Raw genomic sequence first — 25,559 nt, 5'->3', positions numbered from 1 at the left:
TTCTGCTTCCTCACAATCCATTCTCTGTCTGGCAACCAGAGTGGCCTTCTGGAGCGTCAATCAGATCCCAGAACTGCCTCTCAGGTACCTAATGTCCAAACTCTTACAATGGTCTCAAGGCCCCCTGCCTTGGCCTTCTCTAGTCTTTTTGTCTCTCTGCCCCCTCTCCAGTGTGCACTCAAGGGCTCTGATCATAGGAGTGTTTGTCCCTTCTAAGTCAAGGCTGTTCTTTTCTTCAGGGCTTTGCATTGGTTGTCCCATTTCCTGGACACTGCTCCCTTTCTACCTTTCTTTTAGATCCCAGCTGAAGTGCTACTTCCTCAGACACATGCTGTTACTCATCAAGCTCACCATCCTACTCAGTTGTATTTTCTTATTTGTGAAGTGGCAGGTATACAGCAGGTGCCCAATAAATAGTTGCTGACTGAAACTCATAGGAGTGAGCTTCTGACATCAATATGACACTGCTCTAGTTGACCCAGTAGCAAGAGATAGGTATTACTGTTTTTCTATTGTACAGGTGGAGAAACCGACTTAGAAAAGCAAGACACCCTGCACAAGGTCAGACAACTAGCCAGCAGGAGCCCTGGGGATCCAGCCATTCAGACTCCTGAGCCAGTCTCCTTACTGTGACACCAGACACTTTCCACTATGTCAATCCTCGGTACATACCATCATGACTTGGCACCCTTCCCCAGGAGGAAGCTGATACTTGGGAGGCCAGGAACACTGGTCTAAGGCCACACGCCAGGAATGGCAGGTCTGATGGCAAAGCAATGACTTAACCACGTTATTCTACCTCTCGGCCTTCCACAGTGAGTCTTGCTGAAGGCCAGGCAAAGGGGCTGCATGAAGCCAGGGAAATGCTGGGCAGCTGAGGTTTTTGAAAGCCAGGGGCACTGTCTACAAACACAGGCACGAAACTTAGTCCATCCTACCAGCTTCTAAGACGCCTGCTTCCACATCCTGAGCTCTGCCTGGCTTGGTGAAAACTGCTTTCACCATCTTTCTCTTTTACATTCTCATTTGGCTTCTAAGAGCCAATCTGGAGGATTCCACAAAAAGACGCAGAAGAAAGGCATGAAGGTGATTCCCAAGTGGCAGAATGAGGCGGGAAGGGGGAGGGCGCGAGGGGAGCGGAGGTACTTGTGAAGGCGAATCTGCAAGGGCCACAGGGTCCCGCAAACTTCCATCAGGTAATTCTGCTTCTTTTGCCCGGCTTTCCTTGCTGGTTCAGATTCTCCCCCTGGGGCCTTCTGAGTTCCTAAAGGGTCCCTCCCGTTAGCATTAGCTTCTCTGAGCTCTGGGGGCTTCCCTGTTAAAGAAAGGTTTGTTCTACCTTCCCAATATGCACCGGGCTCAGGAGCCCCAGGATAACTAGGAAGCCCTTACTCTGCGTCAGGCATCCCGCCAGGAGGTTCACACAATTTCTTACATTTCTCCAGTTCTTCCATCACGCCTGCAAGGTAGGTGTTATGCTGCCCATTTCACAAATGAAGAAATCAAGGCTGAAGGACCAAGCGTGCTGATCACTGGCATGCAGCCCAGGTTGGAACGCCTGAAAGGGCAAAACTGCCCGGTTTCAGAACACGTGTTCCTTCTAGTCTGTATCCTTCGGCCTTTCACTATGACAGCAGTCACTGGCGGAGCACAGGCCAACTACACACCACCCCTCAGAGTCACGCTGGCAGGTGCCTTCCACCCTTGTAAAGGATGAGGAAACTGAGGCTGTGAGAAGGGTCAGGAAGGCGCTGCAGCAACGTCAAGCCCACTTGGGGGAAGCGTCCTCTCTGCCTCCAGAGGCGCTGATTGAACATCTCCTGAGCTCATGTGTGGCCCAGGCTCAGGGTGAGTTTCTGTTGCCAACTCGCTCCCGGCTGTGGGTTTGGAGCCCAGCTGCCTTCCCACATAATTCTTTGACAGGTCACAACTTCTGTGCCTCAGTTTCACCTAGCCTGGCGACCACATGAGGCCCTGCTGGGAAAAGCGTCACATATGGAAGTGGACTCGAATTTCCTCTCACGATTAAAAGAAAATCCCATGAGTCTTTTATTACTTCTGCTCTTTTGGGTTTGGAATTTAGTGTATCTTATAGTCTGATAAAGAAGAAAGGGGGACTGATAGGAGAGGAGCGTGGCTGGTGGGGAGGAGGGAGGGAAGTCAGTAACAGATGCCCATGAATCCCAGTCCCAGATTTTGTGCTTTGAAATTGTACCCGTTCCTCCCCCCACTGTGGCCTTTCAACACTGATATACTATTCCAGAGGGGCATGTGGCACTTGACACACACACATCCTTCCCACATCAGTGCCTGGAACGTTGGAAGGTGAACACTGAGTTACAGGGTATCCCTGTGACCGGGCTGGCCCCGCAGAGGGAAAGGCAGTGATGGACTCCATGGGACAGAGGGAGGGGGAAACTCAAGATAAGGACGAGGGGGGGCTGGGGATGTGGCTCAAGCGGTAGCGCGCTCGCCTGGCATGCGTGCGGCCTGGGTTCGATCCTCAGCACCACATACAGACAAAGATGTTGTGTCCACCAAATACTAAAAAATAAACAATAAAAAAAATTCTCTCTCTCCCCCCCTCTCTCTTTAAAAAAAAAAGAAAAAAAAAGATAAGGACGAGGGGCCTGGAGAAGCCCATGACCAGCAACGGTGGCCTGACATTCCCCAGAGCTGTCAGTGTGTTAGAACCCAAACCTTGTCCCCGCACTTGGAAAACCAGCAATGGCTCCTTTACCTCTGGAGCTTCCCCCCAAATCCAAAGTACACATGGTCAGGAGCCACCCAGATTAGGTCAATGGTCAATGAGTCCTGAAAGTTCTAAGGAAAATTAGTCTTAGGAGTTGCCAGAGCAGGGATGGAGGCAGTGTGCTGCTGCCTCTTCCATACTCTCTTTGACATTCAGGGGGTACGTGACATTTTGGCAGCTATGAAGTCCAGTAATGAGCTCTGCAGCTCTGCTTAAGGTAGTGCTTCCCAAATTTACAGGACCACAGGAGAGATGCTAAGGAGAACGAAAAATGCAAAAATGTACATGAAACCCTGAGCTGCCAGTGGCTGCTTCATTTTTACCTGCTTAAGAAGTAGCTGGGGGGCTGAGTATGTGGCTCAAGCGGTAGCGCGCTCGCCTGGCATGCGTGCGGCCCGGGTTCGATCCTCAGCACCACATACAAACAAAGATGTTGTATGCGCCGATAACTAAAAAATAAAATTAAAATTCTCTCTCTCTCTCTCTCTCTCTCTCTCTCTCTCTCTCCCCCCCCCCTCTCTCACTCTCTCTTAAAAAAAAAAAAAAAAAGAAGTAGCTGGCACAAAGGGGAGGGACGCAGAGTTGAGAGGGATAAAAGTACCACTTTGACATGGCTTCAACTCCAGCCATACCTGAAGCATTCCTAGAAGACCCAAATGTTGGAAGGAATAAATTCTCTTCTTTTACTCAAAACTAGCTGGCTGAGGTTTGTCATTTGGTATACTCAGGCTTCCTAATGGGTAATTGATATTTGTTTGTGAAATAACTTGAGATATATAGCTGAGAGGAAAAATGTGGAAACCATGCAGAAATCATTCAAGTAGGAAGGACATCATTGAACCAATCAGGCAGTAAAGGGCATCAGATATAACCAGGGGTGACATACAAGAGTCCATAGGTCCAAATTGGTTGATAGGTAATAGATGTTGAAAGAGGTAAGAAACCCAGAGGCTGTGTGTTTACTCTGTGGTGAATTGAAATTCCAGGGAAGAGGCCCCAGGGAACCCCAATGACCCAGCAGAAAGAATCAGGGGGATTCTACCAGGACTCTAGAACAGTCATTCTGGAATCTGAATGTTTCCTTAGTGGAAACATATAATCTGAAACCTTGGGAAGAGTTTTGCAATGGCAAAATAAATTAAAATATGAATATTTAAGTTTTAGATAACAACTGTGATCACTGGGTTGATCTCTGCGCATTTCTATCTCTTAAAAGAACATGGTAGGGAGCTGGGGCTGTGGCTCAGTGGTGGAGCACTTGCACATACGAGGCACTGGGTTTGATCCTCAGCACCAAATGAAAATAAATAAATAAATAAATAAATGTGTCCATTTGCAACTAAAAAAAAATGGGGAAAAGAATACATGGCATATTAGAGGATATTATCAAATAGTTATGATGTCATTTTTGTAAGTATCAGTTTTTGACTTGAGATTTTTAAGATGAAAGATTAAAAAACTATTAAGATTACAAAAAGAATCAATATATTTAAGATAATAATTTGACATTTGTGAGTCAACTTATTCGATTTGCAAGAATTCATGCTTAAAAAGACTGCTTGCTCAGTCACTGTCTGCCCTGCCAGACATCTGAAGACCTTCTGAGAAGCAGGTATGATAAATTTATGAATGCAGTCTAAAACGTTTAGGACAATCTAATTATCCAATTTGCAAATAGTCCTAATTGTTTAGGGCAATTCAATCTGTTGAGCCAGAATTACTAAAGTGCTAATCAATAACAAGTAGAAACAAACTTAATTGATACAAAAATCCTTGATTTACAGAAGAGATTTGTAAGAAAATTCAGGTTTAAAAATGAAGACTTCAGTAAGTTGAATATTAAACCTAAACCTTGGAGAATTAACTCTAAGAAGTTATTGAGGGTACAAAGGTGCTCTTCTATATTAATGAATTTTATAAAAGCAGATTTCATTTTTGAATGAATGATTTTTATATGAATGACCAGAAAAATAAATGAAGCCCAGACAGCACCACCTCTCCCCATGCCAGTTTTTCCTATGATGGTTCACCTTCACTCTACATTGTAAGGCTTTCACAGATGTGCCAAATTGCTTGGAAAATGTTAGTGGAGACAGCATTGGGAAATAAACAGAACCACCCCAGGACCACTGCCTGGAAACTAAAATGTGACACATGGCTTGGCCGTTTCTCCAGCCACCCCCGCCCCCCACCGTTTTTAAAGCAATTTCAAGTCAGCATATCTGATAAATTACTTGGCTGAGACATCTAAAGAAATGAGAAGATGCTTCCATTGATTTATCAGAATAATCAACATAAAATCATTTCCTAGCCATGTAGACCCATGTGCCTCTTTATCAATGAAAAAAATCCTACACTGTTCAAGTAAGGTAAGGGCCTAACTGGAGTTATAAGTAATCAGCCTTAAAAATGATCTTCACCTATTCTTAGCCAACGGATGAGTGGAAATAATACCATTACTTATTTTTCTTCAAGACTCGTAAACTCTACATATTTACAGATAATGCCAGGGCCCCTGAATTCACTTACTCATCTTATCCAGCCGGCCAGCGCCCTCTAGGTGCCAAGCACTGTGGGAGGCAATGGAGACCAGGCTATGACTCAGTCGTCCTCAACTGTGGCTGCAAACCCAATAGATTGGGACAGGCAGGAACACAGCTCAGATGAAAGGCAAAATAGGGAGATGAGCAAAGGTCACCAAATAGCACTGGTTCCAGAAATCATTTCTACATCCACCAATGAGTCCCAGCACAAGCAAAGAGTCTGGCAGGTTCCAAAGTCCAAGCACACAGATGCTCTTTACTAGACTGCTCTCAGCTCCAAGCAGGGACATGGCAAAGGCAAGCAGCCTGGACAGCCTCACCCACCCCAGCTTTCCCCAGAGCATAGTACTGGGAAAGTTCAGACAAGTCCTGTTTCCTCCAGGCCCCAGGCTCCGCATCTGTGTAAGAAAGGAGCTGGATTAAGCCATTCCAAAGGTTCCTGGCTGCCTGAGCTCCAAGGTCCTAAGAAGAATCTCCTCCCACACAGAAAAAAACTGCCAAACAGGTAACTGCATTTCCTAATCTCTAGAGTTCGTCACTGCTGATTTCACTCCTCAGATTACTATTTTTAAAGCCCACGCAGAATCTTTTAAATATATAAAATAGGTGCCAGTATCTTATACATCTGAGTAGTAACTGCTCTTTGGGACAGATATGCTCTCCCCTTTGACACAATTCCCATGTGAGCCTTCTTAGTCACACATGCTGCCTGCATGGCCCTGCAAGATGAATTTGCAGGGCTGGGGATGTGGCTCAAGCGGTAGTGTGCTTGCCTGGCATGCTCGCCTGGTGCATGCGGCCCGGGTTCGATCCTCAGCACCACATGCAAACAAAGATTTTGTATCCGCCGAAAACTAAAAAATAAATATTAAAAATTCTCTCTCTCTCTCTCTCTCTCTCTCTCTCATCACTACAACCAACTCACAAGAGTGGGTCTGTATCAGAGGATGCTATTCAAACACAAAGAAACAGCGCGTGATCTTGCCAAGTGTTTATAGTCACCACTCACAGTGTCCTCGGGTACACTGGCACATTATTCCACTCCCATTTTCTGCTGGAGGAAATGGATGCTCAGGACCCAGAGCTTATCAGAAGGATGGAATTCAGGGCTGGGGATGGGGCTCAGTGGTGGAGCATTTGCCTAGCATGTGCAAGGGCCTGGATTTCAAACTAGGGTGTAATGACTCTACACAGCCTTCTAGCTCATTGGAAAGGCAAAACCCATAGTGGCACAAAGAGAGGATCCATACAGATTAGATCCAAAATCTTCATTGTTAACCAGCCTAATGGCAAAAAGTCTTCCTCTGCAGATGACATACAAGCATATCAAGAAGACATCCCATTTTTGGCCAAAATATAGTGTTTTAACCAGATTGAGGCCCTCCAAGCCTCAGACTGTTTGTCTACTACCTCTTGGAGACATATAGACATAAAGAGGAAGGAGTCTACAAAAGTTACCAGAAAATCCATTCAAAAATGGAAGAGGCTGTTAAACTAGGAGATCCAGTTTCAAAGTCTTCCAAGAGCTGCTTACATCACTGTGTCAGGAATTCAAATGCCACTCAGGGCTTAAAGTACAATTTCAACAGCCCCAATACAAGCTATCTGCTATGAAAAACGCAGGTGAAAGAGTCATAAATTATTTCAGCTTTGCACATGTCCTGCTTTGCCTCAGTGTTGTGGGGAACAAGCATTGGTAGAACCCAGGAGGCAGAAGTGACTTCACCAGGACTCCTGAGAACCCATTTCTAACTGGGACACATTTTAAATATTGAGCTGTTCCAGAGGGTAGCTAAAAGTAGGAGGAATCTGTAATGGTCCTGAATTCATGTGATATTATATTTACAACTTCCTCTCTCATGAAGCAAAATAGAACCACAAGGTTAGAGGGATGATTAAATAGATTTTTCCACTAGGATTTACACACCCTGGATCTTGGCAAAAGACTGGGAGTAGAGGAGTCATTGAAGGATCCAGAGGGAGGGGGGGTCATTATGCTTTTCAAATGGACTCCCTGAGAGATCATGTTGTTTGTTTATTCAAGGGAAAGACATGCTAAATGAGGCTGTAAAAAGAAATCAGATTGCAGATAGATATTAGTTCTTCTCTGCTAACAAAACTTCAGCCTGTTAGCAGAGTATAACCATGGTTTTGAAAAGTAGTCTTCATAAAGCAAAGATCCTCTCCGAACTCCAGAGACTCTGTCTGAGGGCTTTCTGGAGGCCCTCAGTGCTCTCAGAAACAGTCTGGGCCGCCTACCGGCCCCAGCCCCTGCCCTCTTGTCTGTTTCCCTTGGGTGAATAAAGTCCTACCCACTGCCAGGCCTTACCTGCTCAGTTTTCCAGGTCTGCTCCAGAATCACAGCAGAGCTGTGTATGGGCCCTGTGCCCACCACCGGACAGATGCATTCAGTTGCAAAAATCCCAGACTGGTAGAACTTGTTTTCTGGCTATTGTTCAAGGCAATTGTTCCCCTGAAACCTCAGGGCCTGATCGGAATGAGATCCTTTGGTGTGGATGAGTGAGCAAGCCCCACCGTAGGCTTAGGATGGGGAAGTGAAAGGGTTTGGCTACCAACATTTCCCACCAAACAGGTATGTTAACTATTTCCCCCCCAGGACATGTGCTGCGGCATCCTCTCCTGTAACCACTGCCAGGGCCTATTAAGGAAATCACCTTCAAAGGCCGCCAGAAGGCCCCTACAGAGTCCTACCTCACATACACTAACTTTATGATAATAACAGTCGACTTGAAGTTTAAAGTTGTGCCAGACTTTAATTCACTACAAGCTAACAGTGATAATTTCACTACAAGCATTATTTCATCTCATCCTTATAACTCTATGATAAACACAATAACTAACCTTATTAATGCCTCCCTTTGTGTCTGGACCAGTTGTTACTTAATATATTTTCTCCCAGCTAACATGAGATAGATACGAACACCATACCCATTTCAGAGATGAGGAAATTGAGGCTTGGCGAAAATAGGCCCAAGGGAGGGTTGTACAAGTAGAATACGTTAAAGCACATCCAAAAGTTGTTGGACCATTTTGTTTATTCAGTTTTACACACTTGGATACCCCTCCATCATATGTATTAGATGGCTCAGAGAATTATGAAATACATGACAGAGTTAATAGTTATTTGAATTCAAAGCCACAAATGGGCTGGGCCATAGCTTAGTGGTAGAGTATAGTACCTGCTTAGCACGTTAGAAGCCCTTGATTCAATCCCCAACAACCCCCACTACCCCAAAAGCCCAAAGAAACACAAGCAAGCTCTTCTCTCTAGATCCCTACATGGTTTGCAGTACTACAGCAAAATGACCAAGAACCTGAATTTGAATTAATGCAAAGACAGACTTTAGGCACTAATACCGGCAAACTTAGTTTCACCTAGTAGTGGACAACTGAGCTTAGGAGGCTCCAGATGGAGGCAGCCCAGCTCTGCAGAAAAAGGTAAAATGGATCTGTGCGTGAATCCTGGCCATGCCATTTACCTAGTCAGAGCACCTTCACTTCCAGGAACCCAGCTTTCCTCCTGTGTGCTGCAGTGCTAATAACACCCAGTTCTCAGAAGGCTTTTGCAGGAGCAGAGCAGCTCAGTGTGTGTAGCTCTCCAGGCATATCAGAGATAAGAGCTCATGTCAGTTGCAGGCCAGGAGGCAGGGAGCCTGCAAGGACTCCAGGCGGGGGATGCAGGCCGGCATTATGAAATACATGGCAGAGTCTAATGCGAGAACTTGCTGCTTGCTGCCATAAATGGACAGTATCCCTGGAGAGAAGCAGCTTCTACAGACGGTGCCAGGTGCAAGGCCAGTCATTTGGGGTGGAGAGAGGGAAACATGAACCCCATAAAGAGTGCTCCAAGGGGATTTAGCAGCGATCAGAAGGTTCCTGGCTTGAGTTTCACCCCACAGCACCTTTGTTCCATTTTTGTAACTCATTCCTTGGGCAAGTAGGTGGTCCCCTGAGTAGGCGTGAAATTCCTCCCTTTGGTTTCAGGGGCTTGTTCTGGTTAGAAACCCCAGAGCTTTGGTCCGGATGCCTGAGCCCCTCATTGTTACAATCGGCACCAGCATGTCTGCTGACCTCAGCTACACAAAGCCCTCTCTTCTCCAAGGCTTCTCAAGAGAGGGTTGCTCACGCTTGGGCCACTGCCGGCCCCCAGCTTTTGCCAAGGATCTCAAGGAGCCCATCCTGGTTTTCTGTTTACAAGAAGATGTTTCCCCTAAACACAGACAGAATTCAGCATATTACAGCTCATCACAGTGATCACAAGCACAGTGAAGAGTTTTAATCATGGGTTCCAGGCTCCGTGCTAAGTACTTTACAAACCTCAATCCACAAATGCCTGTCCAGTACCTTATTAGGGGCAAACTATTAAGGTCCCCTTTTCATAGATGTGGAAATTGGGGCTTATAGAAGCTGAGTGACCTGCCCAAGGTGTCTGAGCTAATACATGGAGCTTGATTCGAACCCAGATCTGCCTGATTCTGAAAATGAAACTCCTCTTAACCACATTGACTCAACATAAGGAGAGGTAAAGATGCTTTTATACAGATCAGGGTCATATAGGAACTCAGGACTCCCACCTGTTATACAAGCTCCAGATACCTTAATGCAATCAAGTTGACAAAAGGGTAGGGTGCTAGGTGTGGTGGCTCACACTTGTAATCCCAGAGACCTGAGAGGCTGAGGCAGGAGGATGGCAAGTTTGAGGCCAGCCTGAGCAACTGATAAGAGCCCATCACAAAACGTAAGAAAAACATAAAAATAAGGGGGGGGGGTGGTTGTGGGGGACAAACCCAGGTCAGGATGTTGTTTGCTTGCCTTAAGTCTAGGTAGGTGGGATGGGATACAAATGTAGGGGTCCAGCTCCTCCTACCCACCCCCAAACACACACACACTTAACTCCCAATACATCTTAGAGATCCAGGTCAAAATAAGGTTGCCCCAGGGCAGCCAGAGAGGTGGCTGTCTTTTTAATGCAGTTTTTCAGGGGCTTCCTCTTAATCTGCCCTCTCTAGGGCAAAGGGGAAGAGAAGGGTATTGAGGTCAAGAGGCAGGAGGATCACCAAATTGGGGACCAGCCTCAGAAACTTAGCAAAACCCTCAGCAATTTAGTGAGACCCTGTCTCAAAGATTAAAAAGGACTGGAGATTTAGCTTTGTGGTAAAGTATTCCTGGGTTCAATTCCCAGCCCCCAAATAAATAAATAGTTCTGCAAAGAATCAGCTTTACAAACCAAGAGAAGCCCAGCTCCAGCTAATCAGGCACCCCAGGCACACACGGGAACCAGCTAGTGCCAGCAACTTGGGTCAGCATTAATATACTGGGTGTACATCTTCTCCCTTCGGGATTCAGTAAACTCAGCTCCTGGAAAGGCAGTCCCGGAATAGCGGGGCATAGCCCCAGCAGCCCAAGGCCAGATTTGACTTCCGATTAGGATCCCAGCCTTTGGAACACAAGATACAAGCATAGCATCAGCCAGATCCATGGAGCAGCCCAGGAGCTTCAAGGAGATGAGAGAACGCCCAGTCAGGTCCTACTCACCCCACAGCCCTCCCCCTCCTAGAAACAAGCAAGGTCTGAGAAGCTCAGGCAGGTTGCGCTAGTAAGCATCATATGCACTTTGGTGAGTCCTCTACAACCCAAAGTGCCCTTTATCCAGCTGCACCACTTGTCACCTTACAGGTGATTGAACCCATCTGTTAAGGTCAGCACAGATGGTAGGGGGATGGAGTGGACCTGAGCTCCAATCCCAGCTTTCCTTCTTATTAGCTGTGTGACCCTGAGCAAGTTACTTAACTTCTCTTAGTTCTCACCGCTCACTTCAAAATGAAGAGTAATCTTTTCCAGCTTAACAATGAAAACTGAAAGAGCCAATGTCTGCTAGATGTTTGGCACTTAGTAGGTGGTCATAAACATTGTTATCTTCTCCCCTGTCTGACTTAAAAACATAAACTTACCTCTTTGGGCAGCTCTACATATCCTAAAGAAGGAAAAAAGGTCCTCGTATTTAAACCTCCCATGCCATCTCTCCTGGAGCCTAGTTTCCAGGAGAAAAAAAAAAAATTCCACCCGGTAATTGGCAGTATTAGTAAACACAACCGCAAGTTCACCAGGCTCCACAGATTCAAAACAAAACCTCCAACTGCTAGTCATTTTAATCAGGGCCCTCAGAACCACCAGCAGCCCTTGCCTGGGGCCACAGGGTTGCTCTCCAGCTCACCCTTCCCCCAGTGGAGCCATCTCCCAGCCAAACCTGGAATGAAGACTTAGGGCAGTTGGGCGATGGACACCCTGTTTTTCAAGCTCAGAAGCCTCATTTTCATAATATGGTCTGGAAAATATTGACATCACTCAAATGTCTAGGTGGACCAAGCACATTTGGGTAATAATGCTCCCCACTTTCTCTGAAACCATCAAGAACAAAAGGGGTGGGGAGTCCGGAGGGAGAGCTGGATGCTGAATTTCTGTGCCCCCCACCCCCAACACACACATCGTCCACGGGGATTCTGGCAGCTACACCTCAGCCTGCTCTGCCCAGCTTTTCAGTACCAGCCAGGGAGCAACCAGACAGTACACATGCTGCACTGCCCCGACACCAGGAAGAAACAAAAATCCACTTCCTACCTGGTTAGGTCCCTAGGCCAGAGCATTTCACTACATTGTGGTCCCTGGAGAACAGCGGACAAAGAAGCTGAATGAATCTCATGGGCCGGCAATTCCCTTGCCAGCCAGGGCAGCCCACGGTGAGCCAGGGAATCCCGGAGCCCAGCAACTGGGCTACTGGAGGACTAGCTAGAAGAGGTTGACCATTCCCCAGCCCAGGAAAGAAATCCGATCCCCCAACAATATTAACCTTTAAAGTGCTGAATGAGTGAGAGGTCAGGACCGAGAGCTAGAATCAAGTCAGCTGTGAAAAGTTTCAGTGAAGCAAGAGCTAACACCGAACTCCCGAGCTGTTACCGTAAAACACCGAATAGAAGGGCCCTCTGTGTGCACCAGGAGCGTCTATAACAATCCGGCAAGTTGAAGAAGAAAATCACATGTGAGAAAATATTTTACATTCCCAGGGACTGTGCCAAAATGCTAGAGAAAGTCCTTCCAGCCCTAAGTGCTGCTTTTAATGACATGAAACTCACTGACCAAACATTTCTTAGCTCATTCCATTGACATGTGAATGCAAAGCATCTGATTAGAATGGTTAGCCTCCAGCCAGAACTTTTAAACCTAAAAGGGAAATGATACCTGTTGGTGTGGTTAACAACATGCATTATTTCCAGTGACGTCAGTGTTTAGGCAGTGCCAATTAAATAATATGCATTAATTTTTCATGGCTATTTATAAAGGAAAAATAACCTCAGTTTATGCATGGCTACATTAAGCATTATGGTATGAAGGCTGGAAGAGGAGGTGGGTGGGGAAAGAGTCCCAGCTCAAGATGGGAAGGGGTTGCACCCGGCTAATCCCTATTAAAACCTGTAATCAAGGATCTCAGAAGAAAGGAGGTAAACAGATGCAGAGAACAAAGAACAACTGTATTACTACTGAGATTTGAAAAGCAAAATTATGTTGACTATAGTCACAAGATTTCATTTCAAAATAAAGGATGAAGATGCTCTCCCCAAAATCCTGGAAGTTGTTTCTGGCTACCTTCAAAGGACTTTGTCTGAGCAAGGCTCTCCCCCAGGCCTGGGCTCCTCCTCCAGCAGAATGGGGAGTGGGGGACTGGCCCTGGGGGTGGCTAGGAAAGGAAGCAATAACTAGCTCCAAGCAGGATCTCTGTGTGGACAGGGTTTGCTCTGCAAACAGAAGCTTTTCAAAGGAGAATGAAGAGCGATTACTCCCCCACCCAAGACAGAGGGAATAAAGTTTGGAAAGGAGGGTCTGGCAGAGTTTCCCAGGTGAATGAAAAGGCAAACGTGTCTAGGAGCAGAGATTGTAATCTTGATGGAGTCCCAACCAGAGTTAATCATTCACATCTCATCCTGGGCCCCTCCTCCACTTGCTGTGAGCATCTACATTGGGGAGGCAGGTGGGGGTGGGGGGGATGGGGGGGTAGCAGGAAGATGGGGTGCAGTCCAGATTTACCTAGACAAAAAAGTCAGGATGGACACAAGCTCTGGAGCCTTCAAACCACTCCTGACTACCTTCACTGCTACTGGAACTGAATTTACCTTTATAACGTGACTCTGAGCATCTGGCTGACCTCAAGGTTACTTTGGGAGTCGGATGGTGACCATGGACATAGAGACATGTTTGCACATATACACATACGCATAAGCACAAATATACAAAAAAAGATTTTCCCACTGTTTCCTGCAGTCGTTCTTTGCTTTCAGCAAATTCAACATGCAACAATCCTGATTAGCCACCTAATCAGCTAGGGGATATCTATCATTTATTCACTGTTCTAAGTGTTGAGGATACAGCAGAAAATAAAGACAAAAATCCCTACTCTGATGGAACTTATCTGTTAATGGTTGAACTATAAAGAAAATTAGACAAAATGTAAATTGTATAGTTATCTATTAGTAATAGGTGCTATGGAGAAGAAATAATGTAAAGAAGAGGATGTGTTTGTCAACAGAATGTGAGATTTTTACCTCGGGTGGCTAAGAAGGCCTGCTGAGGGCATGGGTTTTATTACAAACCTGAAAGCAATGTGGGAGCTGGTTATGTGCGTATCTGAGAGCAAAAGCCTTTCCAAGAGAGGAAATGGCCAGTGCAAAGGCCCTGAGACCACATAAAACCAAAACCATCAGTGCAAGAATGAAAGGCTCCAACAGTCTTAACAGAGAATCAAAAGGAACTCAGAGGAGATCAGGTCTGAGGGCCAAGGTACGAGGAGGCTGGAGCCTGGCAAATCTCTGTAGGCATCTTGGCTTTTAGTCTCAGTGAGAAAGGGTATGCTTAACAAATGGGAGTTTCTCGGTTAAACAAAAGTTCATACCAATCTCCTACAGCACTGCTAGATCATTTTGATTATACACATGACAAATTTACTGCACACACACAAAAAGTGCTTTAAGAGGGTCTCAGTCTTCTCTCTAGGGTTCAAATTAAGAATCACACCTTTAATATGAAAGCCTCTGGAGCCTGACGTTATGATAGACATGCCTTTACTCCCAGCAACTGGGGAGGCTGAGGCAGCAAGACCACAAGTTCAGGCCAGCCTGGCTAACTTAGTGAGATCCTGTCTCAATAAATATAAAATAAAATTTAAAAAAGGGCTAAGGGTGTAGTCCAGTAGTAGAGCACTCCTGGGTTTAAACCCCAGTAACCCTCCACCCCCAAAAAAAGAAAAAAAAAAAAGTCTCTGAATTCCTTGGAGTTACAGGTTTGAGGTTAGTCGGGGCTTTTCCATGATAGGAAGATGACCACCAGTGTGGCCAAGAGTTCTAGGCAATGGGAAAGAAATGGAAGGTAAGCCATCCAACTCTGACAGCACATGTCTCTGGCTCTTTTCAAAGAGCCCAACCTCCCCTGTCATTTCTGACCTTGGCTTTTAAACAGGCCAAATTCCAATGACCTTCTAGAACAGGCATAACATTTCCCTCCATATGTCATCAGTAATGTTAAGGTTCTTAGGCTAGTGCCATTTTTTTTTTTAAACTAAAAAGTAGGTGAAAAACTCCACCCAGATCTGAAAAAGTAGAAGAAAACTTTATTCTAGGAATAAAGTCCATAGAGAAAAAAACCCTCAAGCCCCAGAAAAGCATCTAAAAAGACATTCCCTTATTTTCATTTAGTGCTATATTAAAACAAGGCTAGGGAAGACACTCCCATCCCCTCCAGCATAATCAGTTTCTCTCTTTTTACTAGCTCCCCTGCCACCCACCCTGGTGGAGAAATCTGTCACTCATCTCATCAAATGAAACAAAAGTCTGACCCTGTGCCCAAATTCCCCTCCATGGCCATGTCAGTCTCTGCTCCATATTACTGTGAAACATCTCCACGGAGCATCTGGTTCTTCTCATGCCCCATTATCACTTCAACACACAACTTGGACTTTTGTCCCCACTAGTCCACTGAAGCCACTGCCTGTTTCCTTCAAGGACATCCAGGGCACTCTTGCCCCACTAGGTTACACCTTCCACACAGAAGTGACAGCGATCCTCCCCTGGTATACATCAGAACATGTCACGTTCCCACCTAAAGCCCTCTGGTAGTTTCCCAGGGAATGCAGAGTAAAATCCAACTTCATTCCCTTGGCCTGGTAGACCCTATGTGATCTGTCTCCTGCCTGCCTCCCCTGCCACCTGCATTTCTCCTTCATTATGTTCAAATCCAGGACCTGCCAAGGTGCCGGCCGGAGACCCTGACCCTGTGGTGCCTTCTGCCTGGAATGTTCTTGCTCACATCTCTGGGTTCATGGAACTTACCAGTCAACACATCTTCTCACAACAATATGTATTTCCCTCAAAACAGCAAGATCCCTGAGGACAAGAGTGCTCTTTGGTTTTATTCTGAGTCACAGCCTCTCGGTGCCCACAATGATACTGATGTGGTGCTGGACCAGCTGAGGACAGGAGAACCAAGTGGCACTGAGCCTTGTATTCAGTCTTCTGTGTTTCCAAGGACTTTAGTTCAAAAGTTCTTCACATTTTATTTGGTCACAGATCCCCTTGAGACTCTGATAAACTCGGGTCTGTACCGTGTAAGAAATAAGGTACTTAATATCTTACATACAATCCCAGAAGATCTGCTGATTCCCTGAAACCTGTCCATAAGCCCTGGGTTAAGGGCATCTGCTTCTGAGTTGTAGGGCATCAGGTTGACCAAGGTCTAGTTTTAGACTATAGCTTTTCATTTAATTTGAGAACGAGTCTTAACCAGTCTTATAGTCACTTGGGTCACTTTCTTATGGGCTTGCTAGTAACAGAACAAAGAGAGAAAAAAAAGGGAAGAAGGAGGGAGGGAGGACTGCTGTTCTGGAAGACTGAACAAGAATGAGAAGATAAGTTGTTAAAAAAAGACACATGGCAGTGCCGGACATGGAATTTGGGTGATCTGCAGAAGGCAGTAGAAGAAAAATACTCCAGGGCTCTTCAGCAAAACCTTCGAGGTATAGAAGTTAACATTAGGGCGCTTGTGAGTCTCAATAAAAACCAGGTAGCCCTGGGCTGGAAAGTAGCACTGAGCACCAGCCAGGGCCAGACAGGACATCAAGAATGCAAAGGCGAGTAAAAGAGAATGGCTGAGCCCTGATGGCACCATTTACACCAAGGAGACAAGCAGGTCACAGTATTAGGACTTGGTGGTGAAAGCCATAACTGAAATAAACAGGTGGCTGTGAAACAATGGCGGGAAGCATTTACATTGAATAGCATATGGCCGGCAAAAGCCATTCCCAGGAAGGGACATTTAAAGGAAGACACGAATAAGGAGAAGGAGCCAGCCAGCCATCAGGAGGAGGAAAGGAAGGTGTTGCAGAGGGAAGTTAAGTGCAATGGCCAGAGGGAGGGAGGATCTGCGTGGACTGGGGGGACTGAATGGAGGCAACCCTGCCTGTGGACTAGTATGTGGGTGAGGAGAGGTTAACAGGTAAGTCCCCCCAGAACCCCCAAACCCATTAATAACAACTGATCCTAGTGTAGCATTTGCATGTGTACTCACTGTGGACTCTCCCTGTGTTTCCAGTGAGGAGGTGATACTGCCCTCCAATCTTATAAAAACAGAACAAGCTTCATTTCAGCTTCATATGATTTACTGCAGTTGGTTAATTCTTGAGGTTGTCTGGAGCCCACAACTGTGGGTACTCACATGTGAAGGCACACACCGCTCCTTAATCTTTCAACAAAAGGCTCGATTCATCAAGAAGAGTACCCAATCTGCTGTCCATGTTTATGCCCTTGCCATTCTGGTCTGAAACAGAGGCTTTTTAACAAAGCCTTGGACGGAGGAGGCTAAAAAACTTGCCTGCATGGGTGCCAGAACCTTTAGTCTAAAATCACAAATCTAGACTTCCTGTCCTCAGTCCAACATCAGAGATGTCTTTTCTGACAGAGTGCCAATAGACTGCATCAACTCCAGAATAGCACCATTTCCAAAACTAAAGTTATACTCAATGGTAACAATAATTATGATTTAAAGATTTACTGACTGTAAATCTCATCTCATTAGCTCTTGGAATAGCTCTACTGTGCATTATAACCTACCACCACCGCCCCCCCACCCCCACCCCCCCCCCACCCCCACCCCCCCCAGTTTCAGAAAAAGAAACTGGAGCTTAGAGAATTCGGATGATTTGCCCATTGTCACACGGCTGCTAAGTCACAGACTGGGGCCAAATCCTGCTTGGTTCCTGCCACACCGCACTGCTCACAGCAGTGAACACCTTCAGGCTGCTATGCCAACAGATGACACTGAGGCAGTGAGCCAGGGCCATTACCAGGCAATGGCAGAGTCCCCTGGCTGCTTCTAATACTTCTGAACCCAGTCCAAGGTAGACACACCCTTTATCAAACCCCAAGCTGTAAAGTCTCCTACTATATTTCCAGTGATGGTTCCTTTTATAATATTGACAGAATGTTGATTTTTTATGTGCCAGGCTTTGTGCTGGCGAAACAGTAGTATGTAAAATAGAAAAGGTCTCTTTCTATCCTCCTGGAGTTCCAGAATCTGATGTGGGGCTGGAGTTGTAACTCAGTGGTAGAGCACTTGCCTTGAACATGTGAGGCACTGGGTTTGATCCTCAGCACCACATAAAAATAAATAATAGAATATAGGTATTGTGCCTATTGACAACTAAAAATAAAATTTTAAAAAGAGTCTGATATATGTGGGAGTGTCAGGAAGGGAAATAATAAGCAAATATAGTTAATTACAAACCATGATATAAGCTATGAGAGTATATTACAAAAGAGAAAGATAGGTTTTGTCGATAAATTCACAAAAATCTGTGCTCAGGCTGTTGAGACAGAAATTCCATGCAATGCAGTCTGGCAAAAATTTTGGTAAAAAATTTAAAACTTGTGTCTAGTTGTAGCTTTCTAAATAGTAAAACCTACATTATCTCATAAAACCCCATCCCAAACACTCTTGTCTAACAACAACAGCCACAAAAATTCCTGTCTTTGTCTTCAAGGTCATTAGAGTAGCAGGAGACCAGAAAGTTAGCTCAGTAGGTGTTTCAGGGAACAATTTAGAACTAGGCCTTCCTGCATCCTCAGTCATGAAAATAAACCTTGTTATTTCGAGGGAAATACGAGGGAAAAAAAAAAAATTCAAAGAGGCAAATCCATCATGTGGCAATTTGGTCTTTTAAAATAGAAAAAAAATTAGAGAGACTGAAAAGAACACCATTGGCTACAAGGTGTATTTTTATATTTTATAATGGTGTTATGGGTGCATAGGAAGAATTCTGAGGGTTGCATTTTTTATTTTTGCAGCTGGACTATTATCTGCATTATGATGGATGGGTAATGAATCAAGTGTTTCAAAGCTACTCTTTGGCTTTTTAATGTGGCTGTAGTTCCAAGGACATCCTTGAGTGTGTCCACTGCAGGATGAGATAATTAGGCAGAGAGGCAGGCAGGGTGGGGGTGAGGAGTGGGAAGTATAAAGGGGGAAAGGAAAGATTGCAGAGGAAATGGGGTGCTTGTCACAAGCAGTCCTGGCTGACTGTGATTTCAGTCAGCAGTTGGGAGACAGGTCTTCACGTGCCGCATTGGCCTCTGATCAGGTAGCTCTCACACTATGGAGGTGCACTGCAGAGCAGGGAACACTAGAGGGACAGAAGGCTGGTGGGGGAACTCCATGGCAGAGCCCTTGACCAGCATGTGAGAGGTCCTGGTTCAGTCTCCACTACTGGGGCGAGGAAGAGTTGGAGACTGTGCCTCATCCTGGTCTTCACCATGCCAACTGGCCAAATCACTTCCTGAGTGGCTCTCAGATTGGGTGCCTGCTCAGTGAGCAGTCTGCCCCCCAGAGGTTCTCGAAGACCCTCCAAACAGGAAGTCTACACCTCCAGATCTCCTAGCTGGGGACAGCCCCTGAATCTGCCCACAGACTTTCTAAGTACAATGTATCAAACACTGCATAATGCTTACCTCACAGAATACTTCCTGTAACTCTATGAGGTTAGAGTTCCTTGTCCAAGAAAACCCGTTCTATACCTTAGCTTTGGTATTTCATTGTTTCCCTTCTGAGTTTATAGGAACTATAAAATAGGTTCACAACACCTACCACACTCTCTAAACCACAATCTTGTCTAAGTCAAAAGAAAAAAAAAAGTTTTGGCCAAAAGCCCAACTCATTCTAGGTATTTGCCTTGCAGGAGGTGAGCTGAAAAGTTACAGACTGGTTAAGAATTAAACTCCTTCCACTTGACCATTAGGCTCTAAGAGAAAACTTGTTTTGAATGGGGGAAGAGAAGCAAAGCAGGTATCTGGCACAGGGCTAAGTACTTAACAATTTTGCTACTGGTATTGAAAACCAAAACTATTCTGTCCAGGGACTCTTGAACTTTGTGTACCATATCGATATAAAAACCACAGCATACTCTAGTTACCTGGATTTTATTATCCCCAACTTACAGACGTTCTACAATCTGAGATAGGCTAGGTAAGTTGCTCCATGTCACACGGCGGCCAATAAGTGTTAAAGCCAAACTCTGGACACAGGTCTGCCTTATTTATAAACTAGCAGTCTTCTGGAGATTTTTTTACGTTCCCCCTTACTGAGTTCTTACCATGGCATTCTTGTGCTAAATTCTCTGGTCTTGTTAATCATTGTCACATTCCATATGCAGTGGACATTATCATCCTGACTTATATGAAGAAACAGGAGAAAAGGGCTAGACAACTTGCCCAAGGCCACATTGCTGGTAAGCATTGGGCTTTCTGATTTCAAAATCCATGCTTAAAACCAGTCCTAATCACCTCTGGATTTATTTTATTTTAGATACCAGGGATTAAACCCAGGGGTGCTTAACCATGAGCTACATTCCCAGCCCCTTTTATTTTTATTTACTTATTCATTTTAATTGCTAAGGGCCTCACTAAGTTGCTAAGGCTGGCTTTGAATTTGCTATCCTCCTGCCTCAGACTCCAGAGTTGCTGGGATTACAGGCATGTGTCACCATGCCCAGCTCACTTTTTTGCCTTGTGCCTGGCGCTTGGCACATTGGGGACAACCCAACCACACTGATGTACTTCACTGGTGCAATATTAGAGGATGTTGACCATAAGCCTAAATCATGGGTGCCTTCCTTCCCTATCTACAGGAGAAGTTACTCCACGGGAAGGCAACATTATGGAAGTTTCTAGTTCAGTATTTTCATTAAGTTCAGAGAGAAAGATAAAGACTCTCATTGAATTCAAAGTGTGATGCAAACTGGCACTGTGTATGGAGGTTTGGCTGCCGGCAGCTAGCTGGACCTACAGAGAAACCCCATTCTTTAGCTAACCTTCCCCCAAACATGGCACCAGGAACAATGGAGGATGAATACAGAAAGGGTGTGAATAGATCAGGGCAACCCCATCACCAGCAGCCGGAATATACTAGAGACTATGTCCTTCTATGGAGCCTCTAGAACACCATGGCACGAAAGTCAGAATTGTAAGGAAAATATAGAATGCAGGCTTTATGGGCAGCCCACTCAAGTGTGCATATATTTAGCTCCAAGAAAAGTCTTCACATTGTTGTTTCTAAAAACAAAAGGAGTGGAATACCCTGAACATCTATGAGCAGGGAAAGAGTTAACCAAATTACGGGGTCCTCTAGAGAATGGAATACTGTGTGCCTATTAACAATGATGCAAGTGAATCCTAATACAAAAACATGCTCATGCTGTAAAGCCAAGCTACAAAATGAGATAACAAAACACCTCTCACTTCTTAGAGGCCGTATGATATACTAGTTACAATTAAGGCACATGGAGCCACACTCTGCAGGCTCTGATCCCACCTCTACCATAGCTGTCTGACTCTGATGTGCTGCTCAGGCAGTGTCCACCTCAGTTTCATTATCTGTACAACGGATCTTCTTCCTAGAGATGCTGTAAAAATTAAATGAATCAGTACACGTACAGAGCTTAGAACAGTGTGTGGCTCATCATAGATGCTCAAGAAACACTTGCTTTTAAAAATAAAATGTTAACGTGAGTAGAAAAAAAATCTGAGACACACCAAGGCATTAACAGTGAATCTCTCTGCATCACATAATAATAATATTAGATATTATTATTCCTGTTTACTTAATCTGTATGTTTTCAAATAAAACATATTTTTTAATAAGGAAAAAATCATGTTTAATTTTTTTTAATCCTAAGTTTTGATCAGAAATGGAAATCTACCCAAATTTGTTTTCTAAGAAGTTGAAGGGCTAGCGGGTATAGCTCAGTAGTAGAGGGCTTGCGTAGCATGCATGAGGCCCAGGGTTCCATTCCCAGTGCTATTAAAAAAAGATGGGAGAGGGCTATGGGTCAGACTAAGTAATTACAAAATCTGGAGTCTAGAACAAGTGCCTGGTCTTTTCTACTTTGGAAGCCTAATAGCAAGTGTTTGCTCTGCACTTCTATATTAGATACTTTTAAATTGCTTTTGATTTTTACAGGAGATTACAATGTGGTGTCTGAGTCTCAGAAGAGACTTTAGACTTGAACTCTGAGACAATCTTGGTTGAGACTAGGGGGACTCTTGAAATGGACTAAATGTACTTTGCATGTGAGATGGTCATGAGTTTTGGGGGCCAGGGGCAGAATGTTATGGCTGGATGTGAGGTGTCCCCAAAAAACTTATGTGTGAGACAACACAAGAAGGTTTAGAGGACAAAGGATTGGGTTATGAGAGCCTTAACCCAATCTGTGAATGAATCGCCTGACAGGATTAACTGAGTGGTAACTGAAGGCAAGTAGGGTGTGGATGGAGAAGGTGGGTGACTGGGGGTATCCCTTTAGGGTATATATTTTGGATCTGGGGAGTGGAGTCTCTCTCTGCTTCCTGATCATCAGTACTCCATGTGAGCCACCTTCCTCTGCCACCCTCTCCCATTGTGATAGTCTACCTCACCTCAAAGCCTGGAGAATGCAGCTGGCTAAGGATTGACACCTCTGAAAACATAAGCCCCCAAGTAAACTTTTCCCCCTCTAAAATTGTTCTTATAAGGTCTTTTTAGTCACAGCAGAGAAAAAGCTGATGAAAACAGCAAGAAAGAATTTGCACCCAGCACCTTGGTCCTGAAGATGCATAGGCAGGCTGGGGAGAGGAAGAGAGCAGAGAGATGGGAGAGCCCAATTTCATTCGTAGCAATCCACTTAGTTTAAAATATCAGGAAGTTTAGTGGATTAAGGGTATTACAGTCACTATTCATAAAGGTGTTTTGTTAGAACTTCCAAATAGCAATCTGGTGAAATAAGCCTTGCACAGCCTTAAATGAAAGCCTGTTACAGTACTTAAAGTTTCCTAGAGAAGGAAAAAGACCCCCAGGTATTAATTTACCTAAAGAGCAGCTGCCTGAAAGATACTGTAATGTATCCTATTCAGCCAATGCTACAAAATAGGTTACCAGCCACAGGACTGGGAGGTTGGAGCCCAGAGTGCCTGGTGCTAGAACTGCAATTAGTAGTAATGAGAGGCATGACTGCATTCTGATAAAGGGCCGCAGCTGTACACATATTATAGACTTGGGTCGCTTTTCTACAAAATCCAAGGACAGTTTTAAAGCTGCTGGAATCCAAGAAACAGAAGGCATGTTTACACTCAAAATTCACAAATTAAAATAAAAAGGGCCTGCCGCCCATATCTCATGAATGCATCTGGGATGGGAAGGTCATGTCAAGCTCCAGGGGAGAATAGGAGACTCCCTCTTACAGAGCCCTGATTTGCAAGGCAGACACTGTGCTGCTTAAGACAGTCAACCTACACCTTCTGTGTCCTGTCCCTGAACAGTGGATGTCTATGGTCTTGTAAATGAGGCTCTAAATCAAATGTCTGCAAAACAAATTCCATTTTTCCCCCAGTGCTTTTTATGAGATCATAGAAAGTATATCAAAAGACAAGACATCTTTCCAGTTAGGAGAGGATGAGGCCACAGTGAGAAGCCTTTGCTGATGGAGAAGGGGTCAGGGCTGGAGAAAAGCAGAATGAGATTCTGCTCCACCAGTGTCTGGGCATCTTCCTCATTAAGCCTAGGTATTGAGGATATAATGGTAAGATAGGTCTTTGTCCTCAAGACCCTTAGAATGCAGATGAAGTGATGGGTAAGTAGCAGATATCTGTAATACAGCACATCTGGTGTCATGAGTAGGAAGAGTTCATGGAAGCAGCCAGGAGGGAGACAGGATGTGGATTTTGGTGGAGAGCAGTTAGGGAAGGCTTCCTAGAGGAGGTGCATTTGGGCGGGGTGGAATGTGAGTCCTGAAGGGATGGGGTAAGGGAGGAGGGGAATACCTCTGCAAGACCAGGAAGCAAAAGATAGGACGGTTTAAGGAATGGTATGTAATTTAGTGTGGTGGGAGAGAGGGGAAGGAGGAATAAGAAATAACAGGACTCACATCTCTAAGTAAACCTAGTCACAGAATCTGCATGGACTGGGAGTTCAGGCATTCATGGCTTCCAGAAAAGCTATGGGCAGCAGGGATGTGAACATACCAGAGGAAAATCACCCCAGTTCTGCTTCCCAACTCAGAAATCTCGCTTTGTTGCTCACACCAAATAAACTCACCATTAAAAGAAGTTATCCTGCCCACCCCGATGAAAGCGTGTAAGTTACAACACTATCTCCCAGCCCCATCCATCTCAGGGTCTAGAGTCTCAGTTTGGACAATACTGAGTTTAACAATATAATCTACCTCCCTGCATTTCATTTTCAATAATCAAGCCCCAAGTTTTTACAAGGCTGGTGATTTAGTATACTGAGGTCACTGTTAGGTCTGTGGTGATGACTTGGTGGCGACTTAGGACAAAGCAGCCCTTGCGGGAAAGGAACATCAATCAGGTGCCAGCGGAAACGCCTGTCAATCAGCAGGACCCCCTGGCCAATCCTGGAGTTCAGCCAACTCCCCCCGACCAACTCCAAAGGGACAAGGCACCCTAAAAACACCTTTTCCTGTCCCAAGCCCTTCTCTTCCTGCTGTAGGCCCCATAAAAGTCCAGTCCGGTCGAGCTTCCACGCGGTTTCTCCTCAGACCCTTTTCCTGTCCACTCTGTGGGTCTGATCGAGTTCTGCCCGGGAGTGATATCTCACTAAAGCCTCGTTCGTGACCCCTTTTAAATAAGCCCGCCTCGCCTGATCCGACAGTCACCCTAGATGTTCAGACCTGAAAAGAAACGTAGGGGCCATTTGGCTCAGTTCCCTGGTGAACTTAGGGGGAGAAGAAATACCTTGCCCCAGGTCACAGAGTTTAGTGTTAGATTCAAGGTTAAACCTCCACCCCCCCCCAATATTCAAGGTTAAATCTCCACCCCCCCCACATATGCTTCTGCTTTACCTCCATCCCTCTCCATTATAGACTAGGAATTTCAAATTCCCACCTCAAGGTCAGTCTCATGGACACCTGTGCAGCCAGGCAAGGGTGTGAAATCTCATTTGCCAGAAAAGTTGGCTGAATAGGACAGAAGAGAGAAGAAGGAAGAACGGTTAGAGCAATCTCACTCATTAAAAAACAGCAAACCAAAAAATTCACTTCAGCAATTGAGAAAAATGATCAATTCTATTTAAGAAAAGCATGTTAAGGTAGTGAAAAATGCTTCCAGCATTATCCTATTTCAAAACATTTATCAAATGCCAGGGACATGAAGCATGTGCAGACACACACACCATTCTGGGCGGTTTATCTAGCAAAATAACCAGGGGACAGAAAAGAGATCTGAGGAACTTCAGTTTCCAACTGCCAAGTGGATCAAAGATACAAGCAGCAGAGAAAGCAATACACAAGGCTAAATTTAGTCTTCTCCCATACCGGTTACCGCCAGTGCCAAAGTCTGCTGGCTGTTGCCTGGGCCGGCCTTGGTGTGGGTGATTTTCCTGGGAGCCTCTACCTTGGAATGAGCAGAGCCCTGAAGGTCAGGCTGAAGATGCTGACTGCGGCCTGCTTTTCTGCTCTGTCCTGTAATCTCTGCTGGCTGTTGGCAGTGGGAAAGCTCCCCAAAAGCTTTTGGACCTCAAGAAGTAGTTGAGTAGAGGAAAGGTAACAGAGAAAAAGGGAAAAGATAGATACAATGAAGCAGACACACACACACCCTGGTCAGGTTTAAAACATGGACTGGGAGTGCGGAAACAAAACAGGACTGGTCAAGCACAATAACGCT

General features: G+C 45.2%; 1 protein-coding gene across 2 annotated transcripts in view; it reads right to left on the bottom strand.

The window, feature by feature from the left end:
• The window catches only part of Nav2 (neuron navigator 2), a 260,239-nt gene that overhangs the window by 74,649 nt on the left and 160,031 nt on the right, over nt 1-25,559 (bottom strand). The gene's annotated exons all lie outside the window — the stretch shown is intronic.

The sequence above is a fragment of the Callospermophilus lateralis genome, chromosome 2, assembly GCF_048772815.1.
Source record: "Callospermophilus lateralis isolate mCalLat2 chromosome 2, mCalLat2.hap1, whole genome shotgun sequence".
Classification (NCBI taxonomy): domain Eukaryota; kingdom Metazoa; phylum Chordata; class Mammalia; order Rodentia; family Sciuridae; genus Callospermophilus; species Callospermophilus lateralis.
The sequence above is the reverse complement of the archived record's forward strand: the minus strand, read 5'-3'. Positions and strand labels throughout refer to the sequence as shown.